We start from the raw sequence: 21,739 nt of genomic DNA on the forward strand, positions 1-21,739 counted from the left end.
AGTGTCAGTGCGATCTGTTCTGTAATTTGTATGTGCTGTCTTGTTCTCTCTGTAGCATCTGCTCTTAGTATATGTACATAGTTCAGTGGCGCTCCGCAGGTGGATTTGTCAATTTTGGTGGCCATTTTGGTACTAATTCTTTTGTTTTTGTATGTAAGAATTCTAAAGTGTTTGGTTCTACGAAAAAATTATTTTCCTCACTTTATTGAAAAAATTAAATTCAATAGAGAAACCAAATAAGAGACACTGCTCACGAGAATTGATTGTTATTTAATGTTCGAAGCATTTGCTCAAAATGTTTTCTGTCGTTATCCAAACACAGTGCTATTCTTTGCATGAATGATCTTCTCACCCAAACATACGTGTCTTGCGTGATCGATTGCATTACACCCACAATACGAGCCCTCAAGTCATCTGCGTTATTTGCCGGATCCTTATAAACTTGATGCGTCAAATGGCCCCAAAGGCAAAAGTCGCAGAGATCTAAATCAGGTGGCGGGACTGGCCGCTTTACCTCAGAAAGCAAAAAATCGGTTTTGCTGTTCTTAAAATTAAGAATTGAAGTTTCTGGAATGCTGTTTACTTAATGTTCAGAATATGTTCAGGGTGTGTGTGTGTTGTTTTACTTTTCACATTGAATTTATACGAATAAATAATTTTTTCTCGGAATGTTTCTTTTCTAACGCAAATAAAATTTAATATGTATGTACGTATGTGCAAATAGGCGGAGATTCCACAAAAGAAGTCATTAATAGCGGGTCACATTTGAAGAGCAAAAGTTGAACTTCGTTGGACCGTTATGGGGCGCGGACCTCTGCGCCACACGGCACCAGAAGCAGTGCAATCTGGCTTCTGGGGCAATTAATAGTGGACCTGCCACAGGAGCGAAAGCCATTAAAAAACTGTAAGAATTTGTGCTCTAATCAATTTTGAGTGGCCACCAGCGGAAATGGCGCACGTTCCCGGTACAGAGGTTCGGTAAAAAAAAAATCACGACTGAAATCCGGGAAGTTCTCATCTTAGAACCGAAAGATGGAGGAAAAATTAAAACATTCTGTGCAATGAAAATAACTTTTGGGAGAATTTCATTTTCTCGTGCAATCAATTACATGATTCACGTTCCTTATTTGCGTCAAGCACAAAGCGCACTATACGTGTACGTTTCTACATAAAGAGTGTAACAAAGAAGGCCTGAGGGTTTATAGCTGGAAGTAGCTGCAAAGAGCGAAACTTTCCATTCGGAAATAAAAGAACGGCGCGAAAGGGCAAGATAAATTTACCCAAAGCCCGTTTTTCCTTGCCTTATTTTATTTGCGGAAGTGCTGAATCGAGTAGTTACAACTTACAGTTTACTTTTTACCCTTCCCCATTCTGTGCTCTATTTTTTTCCTTTCGTGCCCCCCCCCCCCCTCCTCCCCCTCCCCCCTCCCCCTCCCTTGACATAACCAGTTCGTGCCTATTCTGAAATATTCAATATTGCTTGCCACACGCAGCCGAATCCATAAATCACTCCGTTGGATCTTCCGATTGTCGAAGGTTATGCGCTACGATAATTCGAAATTTATAGGTATTAAATCCATAAATCTCTGTTGAATAGCTGCAAAAATGTTTCCATGCCGAGTATTAAATGTCAATGGAAAAAACCTCTTAAAATTCCTAAAGCGCTTTTCGAGAGCGCTCTCTAAATGAAACATATTTAAAATGCTTTAATTAAATGGCAAACACTCGGCCTCCGCCGGGGAATTTCATGGAAATTACCATTTTTCAGCTGCACGTCGCTGATGTCGTCTCTCATTATGCGGACGCACACACGGAGGGTAAAAAAGCCAAATTTAAATTAATCGTCTTTATTTTACCTAAAGTGTCGTTTTTTCCTTTGTGAAAGTTGCGGCTCAAGGAACCGCGCAACAGCGCAGAGATCTGAAGAATATACCGGAAATATCCGGTCACTGGGTTTCTATATCGAAAACCGATGTTTCAAAGGCTGCAGAACCTCTCTGTTGATCTTTACAGCGAGATTAGAATCTCTGGAAAGAGGATATATTCAGTTTTCTCGAACCGGACAGCGACGAGGACTGTATGACTTGTACTGCAGGGAAAGTGGAACAAACCCAAATTTCTCTCGAAACCCAGCAAGAATTGAGTCAGTCAAAAAAGCCCACATACTCCACTTCCCTTGAAGCGAGATCAAAGAGTTGGCTTGAACGAGAACGAGAAAAATCCCGGAAACCCACCTGAAGGTTTCGATATTTTCATGTTAAATTATACAAAAGTCTTTACGAGGTGTGTCCAAAAAGTGTACGACCTTCCATGAAATGTCAAAAAAATACATAAAACTGTAGGAACGGTATAAATTCAATACATTTTTGCTTATAAAACGAACTCGTTGAAACTATATCCCGAACTGTTTATTCGTTCAATTTTGCTTGTGGGCGCAGAAGAGAATAAATAAAAAATTAATCATTTTACTCACCCAATAACATAAGGCCACTTGTGGTTTTCGCCCTTTGATCGTCCTCCTTATGCTTACTCGTTTAATTCTTATACAGGGTGGCGCATTTCACCTCCCGTCTTCTATAGCCCGGTCATCATTGAAAGTGGGATTTCGATATCATGTATACTTCACCTGTGTCTTAGGACGTATTTCAGGAAAATATTTCTAATTACACAGGGGGCACCAAAACGACGCGACGCTACCGACCAATTTTTTTACGGAACACCCCGTATATTTTTCACATTTAAATGCTTTCTATAATTGTCTACTTGTAAATTGTCATTGAAAGCGGTTGGATATCACTGGCGGAAAAATTAAAAACTGATTAAAAAAAATAGCATTTGGACCTTTTGAAGAAGGAACGAAAAATTGGAATAAGGTCTATTTAAAGAATCTATACAAGGTGCTTATTACGCATGGTTTAATAGTTTTATTTAAAAATTGTCGCTGCTCGATATTGTACAGGGTGTCCAGAATTTAGAGTCAAACGTTTCAAACTTTTAAGTATGTTAATTTTCTTATTTTAAATCGGGGCCGCTGTATGTTTTAATCTGGTTCGTTGTAAAATTAAAAACAAACATTTTTCCAATTACATGTCTGTCGCAGTTCCGAACTCGTCAAACGTTATTCGCGCAAAACCGTTCCATTAGTAATTAATATGGATAAAAAATTAATGTGGCTACGAAAAAATTATTATTTCTAATATTAGTTTTATAATTACAATTGCGTTAAAATTATTAGAAATCTAAAGTATGTGTTAGAAATGTCTTCCGTTCCCTCAAAAACACATATTAAGGTGATTATGAAAATACCTTGTAACTCTCCGCAACCTGTCGGGTGCAATGCGCTGAAATGCATTTATAATTCTATCCGGCACATTTTCTGGTACAGTTGGGAATTACTCATAAACCATCTCTCTGACAAAGCCCCCTAAGAAAAATTTATACGGGTTAGGTCTGGTGAACGTGGGGGCTATTTAATTGGACCTCCATTTTCCCAACGGATTTATAATATTTATAACATAACTAATGAACAATATAATACTAACAATTTTTAACATTCTAATAAACACATGAATTATTTGAAATTTGTTCAAAGTCGCCTTCGAATTTTCCATATGTTGCGAGGAGTTAGGAGGCAAAACTGTCTTAATTTTGGACACCTGGTACAGTATCGATCATTGGAAGATCGTAAATAAAACTATTAAAGCATGCTCATTAAACACCTTGTATAGTTTCTTTAAATAAATATTATTTGTATTTTTTTCCAATTTTTCAAAACATAGATGCGTATGCAAATTTTTTTAGTTTTTAATTTTTCCGCCAACATTATCAACGCCAAAATTTCAGGTGTATATTGACAATGATAGAAAGTAATTAAATATGAAAAAATATATAGGATGTTAACCAAATTAATTAAAAAAATTATTCGGTATCGCCACGCGGTTTTCGGTCACCTTGTATAAGTAAAAATATTTTCCTGAGGTACGTCCTACGACGCAATCGAAGTATGCACAGTATCAAAAACCTACTTTCAATGACAACCTAGCTATACAAGACGGGAGGTTAAATGCGCCACCCTGTATGCGATGTTTCTTAATATATAGTAATAAATTAAATTCATGCGTTATGCGCTTATATTAGTAGAAAAACTTCATATAAAAGCATTTCCTCGAATGTTTCCATTTCGATTTACAGGGTGTTCAAGTTTCATTTTTTTTTTCGATTTTCATTAACTTGTCTGTTATTTGTAAAGACAATTAACTCCAAATTTGTAGTAACAATCATTTTAGCATTACGAAGAACCTGAAATAAGATTTATTTAAAATACTTTACAGGACCTTATTTTTTTAATGGTTAATTCTCAATGTTTTACATTAGCACTTTATGACATTTTTTGTTTTTATTCATTAACTTAATTTAATCCCGTATGTCATTTGCTAACATTTTTGCCTCTTCAGTTTTTTTTATTAAGAAAAAAAGTTTAAGAAATATTTGCAAAAATTAAAACTGTTAATTTGCATTATAATCAAAGCAATTGCTGAAAATGTCTTCTTTCTACCTTTCTTTTCATGAATTACCGGACTCTATGAAAAATTTCAGGTGTATTTCTAATAGTTTGGCGAGCATTAACAATTTTTTGCAAATATCTGTTAAACTTTTGTTCCTACTAAAACTGAAACGCCTGAAAAGTTAATAAAAGACATAAATAATTAGATGAAGTTAATGAATAAAATCCCGATGTGAAATATTGAGAGCGATCACGAAAAAAGGAACGCTCTGTAAAGTATTTGAAATAATTGTTATTTTCGTTTATTCGTAATGCTAGAATTATTGTTATTACAAATTTTTAGTTAATTATGTTTGTAAATACTAGAGAAATTAATGAAAATCAAAAAAAAAACCTTAATTTCAACGCCCTGCAAATCCAAATGAGAGCAATTTAGGCCGTGCCCTTAAACGAAGTTGTTAATTCAAAATAAGCTCATGATTCACCTATTTCATTTTTTACCATCCATTAAAAAACACCTTGTATTTCTACTTCAGTACCATTTTCAATTTCATACGCTCCATTTCACAATTTTGTCAGTTCATAGTGCCTCGTGGAAATTTGTTAACTTCTGAAGGAAAGGGACAAATAAAAATTTTACCCGAATTGAAGTAGACAGAAAGAACGAATGCTGTAAAAGTAGGCCATTTGATAACATTGATTCACAATTTTATTAACAGAGATTGTAAAATTGTCAAAGGAGAAAAAACCGGCCGCCCAAATAAACTGTTTAAGCGAGGCAAAAGAAGAGTTTTGACGAAAGCTGTCCAAGAAAATAATTCATCAATGGAAATTACATCTGAATTTCTGTTAGACGTATGCAAACAAACCGTTTTTAGTGTGCTAAAGCGCTCCAAGTTTGTGATTTACAAGAAAAAAAAACAAAGAAGACCATTTCTTACTGAGCGTTATAAAAAGGCGAGAGTGGCTTTTGCAAAACGAGTCATGTCTTGGTCCAACGAGTGGCTTTCAGTCATTTTTTCAGAAGAAAAAAAATTCAATCTCGACGGACCAGATGGCTGGACTTACGACTTGAAAAGAGAAAAACTGTTCTTTTCCGAGCGCCAACACGGTGGAGACTCGGTTAAGACTTGGGCAGGGTTTTCTTTCAATGGCCCGACCAATATCGCTTTTCTATCGAATAAAATGAACGACCACAATTATATCTCTCTCTTCAAAGACAACCTTTTGCCTGTTGGTGACTTTTTGGCAGGGCCTAATTATCTTTTCCAGCAGGATAATGCCCCGATCCACATGGCTCGCGTAGCGAAACAATTGTTTGCCGCCCACATCAATGTCATAGAGTGGCCCGCAAAGAGTCCAGATCTAAACCCACTGAACAATTTATGGGGATATTTATCTCGCAAGGTCTACGATCAGGGACGGCTCCAGTTTACCGGCGTTGAGGACCTTAGGAAAAAATTGCTATGTGATTCCCCCTGAAATTCTCGAAGGATTAAATGAAAGTATGAAGGACCGAGTATTTAACGTCATACAAAGAAAAGGAGAAGCCATGCGATTGTGAGGACATTTTAGCCAAAAATTTATGTGACCTTATATTTTTCGACAGGAATTTTTCATTTTGTCGTTATAAAAATATTAAATTATAAAATTACTCAAGATCTATTAATTATTTGTGTATGTTCGTTGTCTCCACCGAATATACACATTGTCCTTTGCTCCTACAAATTATATTTCTTAAAAAGTCTTTTAATTCATCTTAGCAAAGAACTAGGACTGATCCTATAATTATTAGACTCCTTTATATGAAAATTGAACGAGAACACCTCCTCTATGCAGCCCACGCGAAGCCAGAAGTCCCGCCCTAAAGATTTACCTATCTCTATCCTGAACTCAGGAATTCCCTAAAAAAGGCCCCTTGGATGCCTGCTCCGTTCCTATAAAAAAATTGAGGAATGACACCTTCAGGTAAATATGCAGTAAATACGTAAAATATAGTAGACCGCAAGACAATGATAGATTTTCGCTGAAGCGGTAACAAGGAGATTCACGCGAGCCCTTCAGCGAAGGGTCAATGTTATTCTCAGTTAGTTTTAACTGAGAATAAGGTGCAAGTTCGCCGCTCCCGCCACCGCTACTGGAATGTGAGGTGTTATTCTCAACATGTAAAACCAAAAACCCTTAAGTGAGCAAAAAAACTGCAATCTTGCCATTAACTTCACTGGGGATCCCCATAGAACTCTCTCTCTAACTGCACTACTGTGCACTGGAATTATTTTTAAATCGCTATTTTTTCTGCCCAAATCTAGCGATTCTAGTGTTTGTGGTGTACCCTGCAATAACAACGCCATGGCAAATCCTAATTAGGGAAAAACCGCTCCAGCTCCTTTACGATAAGTCAACAGGATCGGTCCCGAATTAGTTAAATTGATCTAAGCTTGCCTTTAATTAATGAGAAATTTTATACAGAGTGTTTCAAGAATATGCTGACAAACTTTAAGGGGAGACATTAATACAAACTTTTTTTTATTAATGAACGGATGTCCGCAAATGAGCCGTTTGACCAGAAAAAAATGGTTTTGAACATTAATCACTTTTTTCGCGTTAAACGTTGTTCTATTGATAAACAAACGATGGCCTGGAGTAATTGTCCAAAATGTTTACCATTTGTTTCAATACAAAGATTGCATCGTCGGTTCATTAACTCGCGGACCCTATAGAATATTCCGGAATATTCCATTATTCTTGCTAGGAGATCTTCCTCCTTACAAATAGGCGCGTCACAAATTTGAGATAACTCCAAAGAAGAAAAAATCCGGAGGGTCCAGATCAGGTGAACGCGCAGGTTAGGCTGCAAGACCTCCTCTCCCAATTTATCGATGCATATCGAGTAAGTTCTTCGAATGAGAAATTAACATGCGTTTTCGATAGAAATTTTAATTTTAAAATCAACAAATTGAATGTTGCTATGCAATATGAATGAATGAATAATTATAATGTACAAATGATACCTACTACGGTCTTAAAATTGACATCTTCGGAATGTGTAATTGGTATAAAGAATTGTTTGCGTCCCCCAATACCAAATAACTGTCAACGAAGGCAGCGGTGTCCAACTAAGTCAAGAATCAATTTAGTTATTTGATATAACTTGAAATATTCTATTTGCTCTAGAGCCCCAACGGCATTTTTACGAGCTTACGTTCATTAAAGGAAAAAAGTTTGTATTGATATTCCCAGCTACCCGTCAAAATTCGTCGATATAATTTCAGGACACCCTGTATACTTTCGACTCTCGCTCTTAGAGTCATAACATTAAAGCCCCGGAAATGAGGGAATATTATTTTCTCCAGCAAATTGACTTTGAGGCTCAACTTTAAGAGGTCACGTAGCCCCGTCAGATACACTACTAGAGAGCATGAAGAAGTACTAAAACTACTTCAGTTTGTCGATGTTGATGAGGACATAAAGCCATGGACATGTTGAACAGTAACGTGCTCTAGTTGAAACAATTTAAACGTTCTTGAGCAATTGAAACTTACTAGCTAAAATGTCACATACGAAAACAAGCATGAAATTAATTCCAGTACCGTCCTTGTATCTCTACTGGCTAAAGGACAAAAACATTTATATAGGATAACACAAAGAGACTTATAGCTCCTTTGAGGAACGCACAAGTGTCAAGTTTTGTACGTGCGTGCCGTTGGAGGGATACTTTTCCCCTCTCACGTCTACGGGTTCGAAGAATGGAATTTGCCCCGATAAAATCTAAGTCCAAAATTGAATTGTCCACGAGGACATTATGGCGCGCCGCAAATTCGTCCTATTAGCATAATTGCAATGTCAACAACGGTCGACTATAGGGTTCCGGACAGTACGCATAATAAATATCCTTTTAGCCGATTAATGGCGTGGACAAAGTGGCAATTAAAACAATATGCGAATCGAGCACCGATGAGTTATGGGCAGTCAAAAACTTACTTTTCTCCCTCTATCGCTTCACTCATCCAAATTGGCCACTAAAAAAAAAATTAATTTTTAGCGATTCACTAAACCATCACCGAGCCGAATCACAAACGGTTTCATCGACGAATCCGCGTCTCGAGCTTAGGCCAAAGCGCCGCGACGCCACGGAACGTCTGGACGACGGGAGATGCGGCGCGCCACTGACTGTAGAAGGGCGTCGGGAGCGTCACCGCATCGATTTCGTGGCGCAGAAGGTCTGCCGGTGCACAATTTGTTTACTACTTCCTTCTGGTGGTATTCAAGAAAACACCATCCATATTCACCATGTAGAGACTGCGGGGAATTGGGCCAAAAGGGCTCCCGGCGGAGCCCTAGTTGAGATAAAACTACCCAAAGTTCATTCGCAAATGTTTTTATCAGGGGCGTCATTCGGGCCCAAAATTGTCTCGGTTTCAGCTGCAGGCGCATTTACGGCAAGAGGGAAATTGCATTCGGAGGTTGTGTCGATTAAGATCGCAGTTTTCTAAACCTTTTATTAGTTTGTAGGAGCGCCAAAGGCGAACTGCGACTCGGGGACCCTTTTCTATTAGCTGCACTGTAACTACATGATACAACCATTTAAATTACTTTTTGCATGGATAACGCAGACGGCGCAGGAAATTTAAATTAATTTTAGAGCTGATAGGTTAGTTAATTAGAGTTATCTCTCCCTCTTTATAGAGAATTCTCTAATGAAACCAATTCCTAGGAGAATCGGGCTAAATCGATGTCAGGATTTATTCAATTTGTGTCGTTACATTGCCCCCACTACGACAGAAAGGGCGGAGAGGCGCACTGGCTTAAATTACCCCAAAACCGCAATTTTTTCCTATTGGAAGGAATCGGTAGATCCATGGTTATTTCGTGAAAATCGTTCCTTTTCATGTAATTTTTCCAGTATCATGGATTTTGCCAGGGAGAGCGGGCGAGTTTGCAAACCCGAAACCCACGACTTCATTTCTAGTTTGCCAGAGACGTATTCCACAAAATTTCAAAATAAGGGCTAACCCTCGATTTGCAAAACCTCGATTTCATGAAAATTTGCAACTGCGCTTAGACGCTTCAAATGCAATTTCCACCTCTGGACCAACAAAATGACGCTGTGGGGACACTAATCCATGGCGGACCTTAATTTATGCCAAAAATTGGAGTTGAAGAATGCAGAGAACTAGAATGCATTTGTGAGCTTTTGTGATTAGTTGAAGCAAATGGGCCGCAAATGGAAGACGGGTGGTTGATTTAGAATTTTTAAGTAAGGGAGAGTTTTACCAAGTGAGGAGGTCATGTCGGGAAACTGCTTTTGCTGTCGAAACATTAAGTATTTCGCATGGACAAAAATATACGCCTTTTCTTCCTCTCCACACTGGAGGAACGCCCAAGTCGATAGCTGCTAGCGTTTCCGAGATATTGTGTGTGAAAAATTGGAAAACGTGCGAAAAACTTAAATCAAATTTGCACGCCCGTAACTTTGTTGTTACTACAGATAGGAATTTCCCCGAGGAGCTACCTGAAAGCCCGAAACTTTCTCTTCAAACTATTCGCTTACATGCAAGTCCAAAATTTGTCATCGGAGTGAACTATAAGGGCTTAAAGGCTAGAGTGCGCCTTTGTGAGCCCCAAACTGGCATATTGATATCAATTCGTACGAATCGGAAGTGGTTTCTAGTTGATGGTAACAAGGGAGATTTTTGGTGGAATTTTATAGTCGGTAGAATAAGGCACCCATAGGTGCCGGAATGAACTTTCCGGGAATCCCCACTGGCCTAGCCTTTCCCCAAAGCCCGGGACAATAAACCAAAATCTTATCACACACAAACAAATTACGACAGCGGGAGAGCGCTTCAACGAGCTCGTAAAACTACAAATTTTCATTCCTCTAAAGCTTATTAGAATTTTTCCGGTTTTCTTCCTTGACAAACGGCAGATTTCAACGGCCATAAAAGACATCTAATATTACGTGGAAATGTGCAAGGATCTAGCGGTGACGTAATAAATCTTTTTGCAATCCCCACCACCATTCCTTAGTGCCATTACATGCATTTTAAAATTCGAGAGTTACGGGGTGAATATTCGTCTGCCACCCATCGTGCATCGCCGCCCAAATCTGCTTATGACGTACCGAATTTATGATGCGAAATTAATTCCGCCAGGCGGGTTTTTTTCGATATTTCGTATGTTTTCAGCCAGTCTTGAATGCACAATGGTCTTGTCGAACAAGGGTTTTGATAGATATAGTATGAATGATTGCAGCAATGTATTATTCTACCAATTTATCCACAGCTGGATATTGAAATTTCGCTAACCGCGGTTCCAATAAGAGGACGGTTGTGGACACACTTAAAATTTCTCCTACGCAATTATTCATTTATCTACTTGTTTGTACTTTAAAAGCTCTTATTTTCCAAAAGTACAATCAATGTTGTGAACAATAAGGCACTTTCAATCGAAGCGCCAATAAAACGCTTGATTTGCGAGTATAATTTGGAGACTTAAAAAGAAACACTTAACGAAACGAAAGCCCTTTTGCTGTTTCTCCAGTTTTTTCCCTTGTTATTTGCATTTCACTTTGGGGAGAAACGAACGAAATTATTTGCATTAAAAGGGTATCATGTTAATGGAAAAACTTCCGATCCTGTAGCATTCATTAGATGGATATTTATTGGAATCTGCGTTGATATTTTATTTTCATGAAAGACTATTCTTTCCTTCACGACAAAATGGTGAATTGATTTTTAGGGTACTTCTCAATTCAGAGCTTCACCTTTCTAGGGTTTTAATCACAGTACGAAATGAAAACAACTTTTGTCTCTAAATTAAGGCCCATGGTTAAAGGATAATTGCCAGGAAAATAGTGGCAGTGCCAGCTAACACTAATAAATACACGGTTTGTTGATCTTGATAAAGCTTTACAAACTTGAAAGTTATTATTGGAAAAGAGGTTAATTTCAAAGTTCTTGCGAGGCAAAATGAGGTTTTGCAATGGTGCAGTCACGTGTACCGGGTCCTAATTGTAGCCAGTGGGGGCAATACTACAGAATATAATTAAAACTGTAAATTAAAACCAACTTTACTGCTGCATAATTGATTAAGTTACTTCAAATATATCACGGGAGTTGGTCAGTTACACTTTAGCGTCCCTTTCCATTATACATTACTAGAACCTCCTCCGCCATTATGTCAACGATTGAATGTGGCTTCGACCTCTTCATCCACAATCGTTTGTTTTCAAGGGTTAAAATCTGAAATATGTACCTACCGAGCAACCGCAACAGCTTAATCGCCCTCAACAAATGACCATTGGTGGTGTAAAACCGAAATTGCCAAGGTAGCCTCTAAAAGCCATCGATTTTAAAATAAACTGAGCCCATAGAGGGAAACATGTCGAAATGGGTTCATATTTTATCGTCATAGCCTTAATTCCAGGAACAATGATTATTCAGCGGCTGGCCGGCATCGGCGATCATTGATTTTTATTGAATTCAGAGTGATTTACGGCCCTCCGCAGTTAACAATTTTTGTTTCAATATTTGGCTTTCAATCGCGGTCATACAAAACAAAATTAGTCGCTCCACTGTGCGGTCAATTTGACCTTAAACAGACCGTTCGACGTTTTTATTATCGGATAAAAATACTGTGGTCGGTCCTTTTGACCCACCAATTTGTCCACTTAACACATTTCTGGTTAATTGTTGTTTTTTGGTGTGTGCACCGCCACTGAAAATCAATATTACGCAGAGTGTAAACCGTGTTTTTATATTCCTTTAAACCTCTTTGTCGGAAAGTAACAGTGAATAATTCTATTGGAGGCACAAAAGCCATTGTCTCGTCCAAAATTATGACTGCGGAGATAAAACCTGGAAAAGCTACTTGCGGGGGCGTTGTGATGGAGATCGCTTGTTCCATGGAAAATAAAAGAATTATTTATTCATCCCCTCCGATGTTTATTCAACGGGATAAAATCTAATGATATTTTTCGATAGGGAAAAAAGGCCGCGAAATCGATTTAAAAAGTTCCGCAAATACGCTTAATCACTGAATGCACTTGTCGATGTCTGGCAACAAAACAGGTCTTCCTGTGCTGATAAATTGGCCCCGATCCTGCGAAAAGGACCTGCTACTGGCTTATGGCAGGATTACTGCGCTCGTTTATTATCCCAGGGAATAAGCGATGGCTTGTGTTGCTAGTTTTTACAGCGACCATTTCTTGTTTCAATTAGATACGCTTTGAATAAACTTGCTACAAAATCTATATTTTAATTCTGCCCTCGAGATCCTCGTAGTCGGGCTCAAATTTGTGCCACATTGTACAAGAGAAATTGCTGCTTATACTGTTAAAACTCTCATTTGCCACCACTGTATAACCTTTATCAATCATAACTAGTACCAACTACCCTGCATCACATAGCCTTTTTTGTTTATAACACGAGGTTAGACAAAGGCTATTGAGTTGATACTGCTACCTTAAGTAGTTAAGTCGGCTCTTGATGTAGTCGACACATTCGTTATACCTTGTGTCTTCCTTTAAGATCGTGTGCTAGAAAAGGATGGTTATAGACGAATATCAATGAAAGAGTTCTGGCTATGACGTTTGCTTTGAATCTCTTGATAATTAGAAAAGTTATGGATAAACAATTTTGCTTTCTTGACAGAATGGTGAATAAAAGTTTACGTGCTTTAATGAAACGCAGTTTCTCGCTGGACACAATGGCGAATGTACACGACGTACTTTTCATTATGAATCATAGAGAAACCATCATTATTCCTCATTGGTTCCGAATTCAGCTGCAACCAATACAATTACTTCGTACTTCACCAAATGGAGAGATTGCCAAATGACCCTTTGCCATATTTTCATTATGAAATCAATACGGAAACATGAATAATCAGCCCAACAAGAAGGAACATATAACTTAATCGAATTAGGTCCCTAATCGAGACTTATAGATTCGGCCCCTTTAAATATACAACAATTACACAACTTGTATTCCTGCGGGAGTTGGTCCGTTCTATAGACGATTCCATTCAATTACGTCGCCTCCGGGATCTGTATAGTCTTAGGGCAAGTTGCGGAATTTATGGCTCTGCGTGAGCTGAATTAATGTCAAAACTCATCATTCAACAGAGTCGATTTCTTGGTAGGAATATATTAAGAACATATACAACAAGAGCCTTTTATCATTGGAGTACAATGGAGTCGCAGGAATTGCAAGCAAACTAGGTCGGTCTTTAAAATTTACACCCTGGCCCAGAGGAATTAATTATCCGGCCAAGGCCTGAGCTAGACACCTTATTCAGTGCTGACACATTACCTTATACCTTATGGTCCCATTGGTATGATAAGCTTTATTGTTTCGCTAGTTTATTATTCGGTTAATACTAAAACTTATAGCACATAATCTCATTGTATCACGAACCAATCTTGTTCTTCATTTCACATTAAATCTTACCGTTTGTATAAACATTAAGAATTGAAATTCCCTTGAGTACATTCACTTTTCCTTTGTAAAAGTTTTCCGCTTAGAAACAGTTAAAGAAGTTTGTATTTCAAACTGGGCGCCTAATGACTGCACGTAATGCTTGACTCTTAACAAGTTGAAAGTTTTAGGCGGCTTGCCAGACTCTTCTACTATAAAGAAACTATTGCTACATTTAAATTGAAAATGATCATGTGGTCTTAAATACTTTTTTCGTTCACCATTCTGTCACTTTACCATAAATCAAAATTCAGGGCCGGACCTGGCAGGCAGGTAAATACGTTTTCGAGTTTAAGCCTCCCGGAAAATAGCCCGGTTAAACCACTTGAACCTTTAATCTTTTTTATCGTCCGGAGTGAAACTCGGTGCAGCCAGTTTTTCAGCATTTTCTCTGCATTACTGCCTTTGCCGCCGCCGACAAATTAGACAAATTACGAGGCGGAAAAATATACAGGGCGATTAAAAAACAGCTCACCACAAGGGTGCAACATATAAAATCATGCATAATGCAGTAGTGTGTCGGAGGCCCTTAGCGAGGGTAATGGATTAATTTTAACTTTGGTGTGTAAAGGACGAGCCACATTTGAGCTATTTGGAGTTATTTCGGGATTTTGGCTTTCAGCGACCGAGCTTTCAGACCTTCCGAGGCTTTGGAATTAATTATTGAAGTTCCGCTTTTCTCCAGGTAAAAAGTTCGTTTGGCTTTATGTGAGGTTATCACGCTACTTATTTATTTATTGGAATTTCGGCCGTGCGGAGATTTGGCGTAATTAAAATGTCCCATGCAGAAAGAGTTCACGCTAGAGCCGGCTAATTTTCATTAGGGAGCCCACATCGGTTAGTAAAGAAAAAAGAAGTGAGTTTTTTATAGCCCTAGAGTTGTAATTGCATCGGAATTCAATGAATGACCAAAAATACTCGATCTTTGTTCATTTTCCTGGCAAAATGGCGAATACGAATTTTGTGATAAATACCGTGAAATGGCGACTGCAAAGAGATTGACGCAAAGGGGATTTCATTCATAGCAGTTCTATAAGAAATTTCTGGTCTCCGAGTTTTCTTATATAGTCAGTCCAGACTAGAGGCGAATCTGGCATTTAAACACTTTAGGCACCTCTTTTTAACCGACAATAAGAACCCTCATTAGATGGAGAGCAACAGGAAACAAAACTCAACATACACGAACTACTTAAAGCCATAGAAAACAACTAGGAAACGTTTTAACATCCAGAATTTCAAGACTTTCTCGGCACCGGCATTTATTGCTAGAGCGAGCTTTTGCCCCTTTTCCTTCCGGGACGGTAAAAATGCAGCCTTGACAAACTATTCTTTAGGTAAATATTTCTCCAATGTAGCTAGGGGGCACTTAGCGACGTCCGGCCTTTGACTACGAAATATTTGTTCTGGAAGCTAATGCCCGCACCACTGGCTTTCAGCGGCGACCAGTTTCGTGGACCCACTAAAAATATTTGGCATTAGTTTGCCTACAATTTGGGTGTGTTAAGGAAGAGACCTTTATCTCGGAAAAACATGTTTTGGTGTTCTTGTAATCGCCGAACACTGTAATAAATTCGATTGAGAAGCGGTCCTCCAATTATTAGTGATAGTTTTATTCGCCATTGCATCAAGAATTTACTTTAATCAATGACAAAAAGGAATTATTCACATGTATGTTCTCATCGGCGATTTTATTATAATCAGCGAACCAGGGCCATTTCGAATTTGTTTTATTTGAACGTGGGCAGGCAATCGGGAAAACTGAAAATAACAACTCCGAAACGTAAATACGCCAAAGGCCTGGCCGAGTCAGCTGGAAAATTGCATTATGTTCTATAGTATACAGGATTCCGGCTCTCAGCTAAAATATCAACGGTCGATATTGAGTTCAAATCAATCGATTTAAGCGAAAGAGGAAACGGGACATAAAAGAAAATTGAGGGCTGATATCTCGGGAGTCAAAAGCAAAGCGAAATGTCATAAATCAAATCTTGTTGCGCTACTGTGCATATTGGGAGATATTATGAGTGTTTATTAAATCCGACAAAATATCGCATGCAAATTATTGGTTTAAAATCAGAGACGTACGAGAGGAGACTTGGAAATGTTGTATAAAAATTGCTGAAACGTTTTATAAAGGATTTTTCGATTTTTCTTATACAACGCCCCAGTTTGAAAATGAACCACCTTTCATATCTCGGTCCTTATTGAAAATATGTAAATATGCAAAAACACAATATAATAGAAAACCGACTTAAAGAATGTCCCCCTTGAAAATAAAATCGACGTATTTTTGCATATTTATATGTTTCCTGTAAGGACCGAAATATAGAGGGTCGCTCGTTTTCAAATTGACACGCTGTGTGTTAAAAGCAATATGTTGCGCTGCTGTTTAAAGGGTAAAATATCAGTCTTGAACCTCTATGAAAATTTGCTGTTTCAATAGTTTCAACACCAGAGGCGTGACATAAGAAAATTTTAGGTCGTTACTTACAGGAAAATGATTGAAATAAATTATTAGAGATTCTCAATTCTTTTTAACCTACTATAAGGAATATATTCTACTACTATCTAGAGAGTGACATGTTCAAGACATTAAACCTCAATTAAATACCAAAAAAAATAGCTTTTTAGGGAATTTTGATTGCTATAAAAGCAGTGGTGTAACAGGCGTCAATATAATATAGAGAATAACATATTTTCATGGAGATATTTCAGCGGACAGTAGTGCTCTGCAAATTAATAAAAAAAATGCTAATAGACCCATGATCAAAAACGTACTATTTTCTATATGCAGGGTGGAATTTTTTTCTTCATATTTTGCATTTTTCTCACATACGCCTTGAGATGAATTCTTAAATTTTTGCGCACCTATTTTGTTTAAGACCCTCGACAACAAAATTTAAAAAACATCAGTAATCATATACAGGGTGTTATGTTTTTTGGGCCATGTACTATTTTATGCTGTGTACCTTTTCCTGGAAAACCCTGTATGAGTTCTTTTACTAAATTTAAATGCCTTTCTCAATTCTTTAGCATTTTGCAGCAATTTCACATCTTCTACCGTGTTTGTAGAATTTATAAAAATGTCTACCGAAGCAAATAAAGGATGTAAAGTAAGGAAAAAATCATCATCCGGGTTAGTTATCGAGTATCTGCGGAACTCATAAGATTTAATCAAATTTCTTAAAATAAAAATGAATCTAAATGAAAATAAAATTATAAAAATCATTGAATATGAGCCGCCCCGTATACCGAAATTGGAGAGTTTTTGACCATGAGTCCATTAGCTTTTTTTTGAAGAGTACTATCGCTCCCTGAAATATCTCCATGATCATATGTCACACACCGTAGAAATATCGCTGCAATATAAACGATTTTTCCGTTTTTTCCGGTGCAATTTGGTTGCAGTAATCCCCGTAGGGCCTACATTTACTCGAATTTCTAACACGCTTTAACACGGCTTTCCAGGCACACGTGCTATACGATATTTCCCCTGATTAATGACATTTGAGATGCTCGAAAAAGCTGCTACACGTCAAGTAAAAAATCCCTCATTATCCAGAAAAATCTCAGGTTTTCTGGAACCCCTTTCAGGAAACCACCCCGTAATCGGTTATTAATCATAGTTTATTAACTAACCCCGTCGACGCCATTTTCGGCGCGTCACTTTCGACAGTCGCCTCATTTCGGCATCGTAATTTATCTTTTGTTCCTCATCGGATGGAATTTTCAATTAATTAATCTTTCCAGTTTCGCAGGCTGTGGACATTTCGCGATTTTTTATATGCACGAGCGAGTACTTTGGGGTTTGAGGTGGGAACCCCCCAGAACGGGGCAGGATCGACCGGGTGATTTTGATCCTCTGAATTTGCGAAGATGGTTTCCAGAGATTCCCGAGAGCCCCTGCGGAGCAGTACCAACTCTTCTGATATATAACTCTTTTGAATATTGCAAAAATTGTCATCATGCAAAAAATGGGCCAGAGTTAAGCATGCACTGCGGTTACAGTGGTTTCGAATGTTGCTGAGTGGTCAAAATCACAACCACATTAACCTTAGCGGGTGTTTCAGAACTATGTAATTAAACTTTTAGGGGTTTGTCAGTTCAATATATATATAATTTCTCATATATATATATATATATATATATATATATATATATATAAGAACAGGTATCTGCAAATGTCTCCCTAAGACTCTACGGCCTTATGATGCTTTAAGACAGTTATGTGCAAAAATGTGTTTTATCGAGTGTCAGTACGTTTTGGTATAACTTGTATGTACAAATGAACACTACAGAGATTGTTCAAAATGTCGTCCTTGAACTTGAATGCGCCTGTTAAGTGCTTTTTGTTAAATGTTTATCTTAGTCAAGACTGATAACAGAAATTCTTGATCGTTAATTGGACCCGTTGAGCCGTTAATTTTGAAAATATTAAAAAGTTCGTGAAGTAATGAGCCTTTATGGAAAACTACACCACTCAAAACATGGTAAATATGCATTTGGTATGCGGAGCAACAAATTGCAAAGCAAAAGTTTATTGCAATTCATCGACGACTTACCTAGACTGGCACATTGAAATCTAACATGCACGATGTTGGTGCAAAAATACCAGTAAGAAGAGTTCATTTTGAGGAAGAAGGTTTTTTACCGAATGCAGATGAACCTTTGACTAGCACTCGTCAACTTGCATAAATATGGCTACAAGATGATAGTGTGAATGGACACTTTTCTATTCAAGTCCATCAATATTTCGATAATCAGTTCGGACTCCATTCGATTGGCATATGACCGTGGCCTCCTACGACACCTGATCTAACACTTTTAGATTTCTCTCTGTGGGGTCGTGTAGAGTCTCTGCTTTCTGAAATGCCAGAGGGAACAAAGCAAAACCTGACTTCTCGAATCACTGTAGCATTTGAAACCGTTGAAACCGATTATCAAATTTTTAGCCAAGTTCGCAGAAACCACGTACGTCGTTTCAAAAAAACGTGATGAAATTCAGGGACGATATTTTGAACAATCACTCTAATATCTTCTCTTGTTGCACTGAACAATCGCTAGAAGCTTGATCCCGTAATTTCGACACACCCTGTATATACATACATTATCATTTTATTTACTTACTCAGGTTAATCTGTTATAATTGATCAGAATCACTGGCATCAAGTTCAGAAATATCATCGCGGCTACTCTTTTTAAATAAATAAAAACGTTTTTATTTATTGGTATTATACAGGGAGTTTTACACATTTTGTCGAAAAAAAGTTTTGACTATAACTTTGTAATGCCAGTTTGATTTTTTTTTCATTTTTTAGTGAAAGAGCATACTGTTGTGTACCAGTAAGATAACGTATTCAAAAAATTTATTGGATTCTTTTATTTAGATCAAAAAAATTACCATGTATCAAATTTTTCGAAAAAGTGCTGTGCACACTTGCTAAACGTTAAACAAACTACTGGTTATACCCAGTAAACAAACACTCTTCATTGTTTAAAAAATGAAGTTTGCGAAAATGCTACAATTTTGAATATTTGGGTATATCTACCATGCTTCTCTTGAACATACTGTATGTCAAAATGAAATATTACAATTAGTAACAAAATGCAAAACTACAATATTTTGTGAAATTGTAATGGAAAAAATTATTTGGGACACACATAACATTTTAAAATTGAAATAACGTTGCTGGGTGCTGTAATATTTTTTTATTACATGTCAATAAATTATTTTCATCATTGTTCAAAATATCCACCATTTCTTTCTCAACGTTTTTGCATGCACAAGTGTACCTGGTCAAAACTCAAATAACCCAAAAAATGTCTTATGTAAGGATGGGAAAGTCTTACATGGCTGAATGCAGAATGATATGGCCTTTTAACTCATGTAATAAAATATGGGTTGCTTCATTTGAAGAAAATTACTTTTTAATATTTTTACACACGGCTAATCCAATTTATTTCGTAGGCTACCCAGTAGATAATTATTAAAATTGGAATTGAGAAAAATGAACCGCACTGGCCAAATTTTGTTTTTCTACCTTTATTGGTGTTATAACAATTTGTTTTACACCAAAGATTTTGTCAATTTTGACATAAAACAATTTGTATCTGCGAAAGTTGACTTTTGGAACGAGGGAATTGGGGAGAGATGAACGGCAGCTTGGTCATGGATCACCAAGAACTGAGTCTGTTGATCGATAAAGGAGTTCTCGCAAAATAATTTTCGATGGATAGATAGAAAAGTTTTTAAATAAAAATTTTAGGTCAATAGAGAACAAGAGCTATAGAGTAAAAATTTTAGACAGATGGAAGATGGAAGTTTTTGAAGGAAATTTTTATATCGACAGAAAAGACTTTTAAAGCAATAATGTTAGATCGATGGAGGAGAGAAATTTTAAAATACACATTTTAGTCCGGTAAAAGATAGGAGCTTTAAAATATAATTTTAGACCGATGAAAGGTGCGAGTATTAAAACCTAAATTTTTAGGCTGATGTAGGGGAGGAGTTATAAAACAAAAAAAATTAGACCGATGCAGGGGAGGAGTTTTAAAACAAAAAATTTAGACAGGTGCAGGAGAAAAGTTCCCCTGAACAGTAACAAAAGACGGAAGAGGGTCGAGAGTCTGTAAGACAAAAATTCTAAAGAGACGAAGGCTGAAAGTTTCAATGCGGTGGAAAGTCGGATGAGCACGGAGAGAGGCACAAGCAAGTGATATCGGAAGAAAAATTGCTTGAGTCGCGGAACAAAATGCCTAACAGGTGGATGAGGGATAAGAGGGGTTTGCACCACCCCCTCCTGAAGCAATGCTCAGCGGCGATTTCGGGAGGGTCCCAGGGTGAAGAGAGGACGTTTTTAGTGGTTAGACATCGCACTCAGGGTCGAATCCCATATAGCCCGGTCGCCAAACCACCAGACCGGGTGTCTACGAAAGTTTTCGTACTCGTAAAAAAGTTTTGCAGTATGTTACATAAAGTTGACCTTAAATTCAACATTGAATCATAAAACATTATATATAAAGTAATTCCATTTAAACAATTAAAAATATCGTTATTAATTTCCGGTACATACGAAAGGGCCGCTATTTTGAAAATGTTTTTAATCAGTAGATCTTGGACGCAAACGGATGCATACCAAATTGTGATTTTTTAGTTTTCGCGGTTCTCTGAACATTTCTATGGGCTGTCAACTGAAGACACCCTGTATGAAATGCACATTAAAATTTACGATTAATAAAATGTTTTAACATTTTCAGTATATTGGACCACTGAACGGTTAATCGGTCCTCCAGACATTTTTTGCTGCTTTTTTATGTGGACTAATTTTTTAAATATATAGATGAACTATAATTTCTAAACACCTTCCGCAGAATTCCCTTAAAACCACCTCAACCTGAACTGATGTCGAAGCGTTAAAGCCCGCAAAATGACATCTTTCAATTCTGATCTGATAAAACTTAACTCGATTTGCCCTCGTTGGGGCTTTTACCGCCAAATAAGCGTCCCGCCCAAGGGGATGGTGTATAATTTTTCCTGATAGATTTTCCGGACGTCGCCGCCGACGACAAGGAAAATTACGGTCGACCAAGGCGATAACGTGAGGGAAAGCGAAAACGCCTCTCTTATTGCTGAAGAGCCATCACTCAGGGATTAAACCCTTAGGGTGCAAACAATTTAGACTCCAACTCAGAAGAGGAAAAAGAGTTTAATCTAGGTTTTTAAGTAGCAGATTTGCAACCTCATATGCCTAAAGGG

At 37.5% G+C, this 21,739-nt stretch overlaps 1 protein-coding gene across 7 annotated transcripts in view; it reads right to left on the reverse strand.

Moving 5' to 3' along the window:
- The window catches only part of LOC136342229 (neuroligin-1-like), a 96,572-nt gene that overhangs the window by 71,959 nt on the left and 2,874 nt on the right, over positions 1-21,739 (reverse strand). For 3 of the 7 annotated variants that reach the window (XR_010732615.1, XM_066287823.1, XM_066287818.1), the window contains exon 1: positions 8,486-8,654. The exons of 2 other annotated variants lie outside the window; for them this stretch is intronic. The gene's annotated coding sequence lies outside the window, so the exon portion shown is untranslated. Of the gene's footprint in view, positions 1-8,481; positions 8,655-21,739 lie in introns of those variants that run through there. 2 more of the 7 variants (XM_066287821.1, XM_066287819.1) reach the window with 2 other exon arrangements.

Source organism: Euwallacea fornicatus, chromosome 11, assembly GCF_040115645.1.
Source record: "Euwallacea fornicatus isolate EFF26 chromosome 11, ASM4011564v1, whole genome shotgun sequence".
Taxonomy (NCBI): Eukaryota; Metazoa; Arthropoda; class Insecta; order Coleoptera; family Curculionidae; genus Euwallacea; species Euwallacea fornicatus.